Below are 3,381 nucleotides of genomic sequence, written 5' to 3'. Positions count from 1 at the left end.
TGTTTGTTTAAGGCCACAGTGTCTTTCATTAAGTTTTGGGGACTGTGCTTCTCCTGAGGAATAGGGTGCTTCTGGCAGTCGGGCTCTAGGATTCATTGATATGGTCTCCTCCTCCAGGAAGTGTTGAGATATGAGGGCATGCCATCGTGTGAACCCTGGGTGTCCCTGTCATTCCTGGAACTAAAAGTAGATACAGAGTGGGAGCTTCCTACTCCCTCCCACTAGAATCCTCCTGCCAGGTTTGGGGGCAGACCCTGATTTAGCAGGACGCAGTCCAGGACCCTAACACACCTTGTGCACTCAGGCACCCATCCTGATAAAAACTCAATCCTTGAATGTCATGGACTCTGATCAATCAGATTAGACTCTCTTCCTCCTGCGGAAAAGTGCAAATAAGGTCATAGAATGAAAAGCTGGATGTGTTCCTTCCAGTGTGGGGCTTCTCACTTCTGTGGAGAGGAGAATAAAAGTTCCTTCCTCTGGAAATACAAAGAAATGCAAGAAGATGTCTTCTCTCCCGCAGTGCACATCCCCTGCCACCCACCCCACCAGACATTAATGAATGCCTCACTTCCACAGGAAGGAAAAGCCTAAGAGTGAAAGTAAGGTGGAGAGTTTGTGGATTAGGCTGGAGGCAGACCCACTGAGCAGTCAGGAGAGACACTGTGGCCCAGCAAGAGAGTGGATGAGGGTGATGTTTTCCTTTTTTTATACAGTATATGTTATATATTGTCCATTATGTGGTATGCGTGAAGTAGGCTGGGAGCAGTAATGAGAAATGTCAGTTACCCTGACAGATGTGGGGTCTGCTAAAAGTAAGGCCTTTCATTTCTCAAAAAACCAATACCTATATTGATATTATGAGAAACTATTCTTTTGGACTTCATTAAGACCAACAGGGAAGAGCTTGATGTAAGAAGTTACAGAAATTTGGGGGCAGATTGACCATGCTATCTTGGATTAAAATAGTAAGCAAAGGTCCAAGCAATGTCAGTGGTCTTTAAAGGTGGAACTCTTCATTCATACAATTGTATGTGGGATCCTAATGCTTGAACAGGTAAAAATATATCCACTCTGATTTGAGTGAGGGCACAGAGATGGGATCTATAGATACATGCCCGCATGTATCCTTTCCCTCTTACTCTACCATGACAGTGACCATGATGAATCCTAGGGCTCCACAGAGCATAGTCTGTTTAGGAAGGTAGATTTCTAAATGCTCTGGAGACCCTGAAAGCAAATAGGACTCCATATGCCAAAGTAAATCATAAGTATGTAACTTATACAGTGAATATCAGTAATTCAGAAGACATGCACATGAGGCTTAGCTCCCTTTACTAAATAGGAGACTTTAGGGAAGGGGGGAGTGACATGACTTAAATTCCCTGAGCCTCAATTCTGTCATGTATGAAGCAGGGACAGAAGTGCTTCCTATTCTTTGAATCTCAGATTTGTTCTAAGAATCAAATGAGAGGGGCGCCTGGGTGGTGCAGTCAGTTAAGCATCCAACTTGGGCTCAGGTCATGATCTCATGGTCTGTGGGTTTGAGCCCCGTGTTGAGCTCTGTGCTGACAGCTCAGAGCCAGGAGCCTGCTTCAGATTCTGTGTCTCCCTCTCTGCCCCTCCCCCACTCTCTCTCTCTCTTTCTCTCTCTCTAAAAAATAAAAATAAACAGAGGCGCCTGGGTGGCTTAGTTGGTTAAGCGTCTGACTTTTGCTTAGGTCATGATCTCGCGGTTCGTGGGTTCGAGCCCTGCGTCGGGCTCTGTGCTGCCAGCTCAGAGCCTGGAGCCTGTTTCAGTCTGTGACTCCCTCTCTCTCTGACCCTCCCCTGCTCACGCTGTCTCTCTCTCTCTCCTAGAAATAAAAAATAAAAATAAAAAAAAATTTAAAAAAACATTAAAAAAAAGAATCAAGTGAGATAATATAGAGGGATGCGCTATATATTTTGTAGATTTTAGTAGTTGTTAATCATTACAAACAGGAGACAAATCCTGGCCTGTAGGCTTGACTCCTCATCTGTGAGGAGAGTAGAGGAAATCAGTGATTCTCAACTGTGGCCGCATGTTAGAGTCACTGAGGGAAGTTTTTTGTTTTTAAGTTTTTAATATTAATGCTTGGATTATCAGAATCTCTGATGTGAGCCCTTTTAAAAAGCGCTCCAGGTGACTTTAACCTACAGCCCCAGCTTTAGAGCATGGTCACCAAAACTTTTCTGTTAACGGCTAGGTACTTTCGACTGTGCAAGCCATCCAGTCTCTGACACAAGCATTTGACTGCCATTGGAGTGCAGGACACAAAGGGATGAGTGTGGCTGTGTTCTGGTAAACACAGGTGGCAGGCCTGATTTGGCCCTCAGGCTATTGTTGGCCAACCCCTGCTCTAGGCTAATTCATCTTCAAGGTTCCATCTGGCTCAAGGTGTTCCTTCCAGGAACTTTAAGAAGTAATGTATGTCCCAGTTCATGGATATTTGAAAAGTTTCTATTCAAAAGGCTAATTATCCCCTCCTGAACTGGTAGGTTGTAGTTTTATGGTTACCAGAAATCAAGATGATCCAGTCTCCTCATCATAGAAAGAAAAGTAAGGTTATTAGTCATTAGAAAAAATACTGTTACAGCAAGAACACAATAGGTTAATTAAAAGCAAAGTATTCCTCGTCAGCTGTCCTGGCATCCCCAGGAGTTCTGTATCACATCTGCCTTTATATTTAAAGAGCAGCAGGAAGCCATTTGGGTGTTGGTGACAGTGAAATGAGCAGATTTGGGTTTTTATTTTATTATTTTTTTAAATGTTTATTTATTTTTGAGAACGGGAGAGTGAGCGAGCCGGGGAGGGGCAGAGAGAGAAGAGAGTCCTAAGCAGGCTCCATGCTTTTAGCACAGAGCCCAATGCAGAGCTCAGACTCACAAATCATGAGATACTGACCTGAGCATAAGTCTAGGATCTGACGCTTAATTGACTCAGCCACCCAGGCACCCCCAGATTTGGGTTTTTTAAAGAACACCAAGGCTACAGTGTGGAGGCAGGAGGGAAGAGAACAAGAGGAGCAGGAAGCCAGGCTAGAAGCCTGCTACAGAAGATCAGGTGAGAGATTATGGCAGCTTGTACTCAGTACAGATTGAAATGCAGAGAGGTGAATGGGTGTTAGAAATATTTTGAAAAGTACAGTGGCTGAGACTGAGTGACGGATTGCTGGGAGGAGGGGGTAGAGCCAGAGGAGAATAAAAGTTCAGTTTTGGAAAAGTTGAGCTTGATGTCCCATTGTGACATTTAGGTAAAGATGTCAGGAAAGTAGTTGGCTATAGAAGTCTGGATCTTAGTAGGGGAGGGGGCTGGAAAACAATCGTAGTCTTCCACTAGATGAACCTAAATATCAGGGG

This window comes from Crocuta crocuta, unplaced genomic scaffold (genome assembly GCF_008692635.1).
Source record: "Crocuta crocuta isolate KB4526 unplaced genomic scaffold, BGI_CrCroc_1.0 scaffold246, whole genome shotgun sequence".
Classification (NCBI taxonomy): domain Eukaryota; kingdom Metazoa; phylum Chordata; class Mammalia; order Carnivora; family Hyaenidae; genus Crocuta; species Crocuta crocuta.
The sequence above is the reverse complement of the archived record's forward strand: the minus strand, read 5'-3'. Positions refer to the sequence as shown.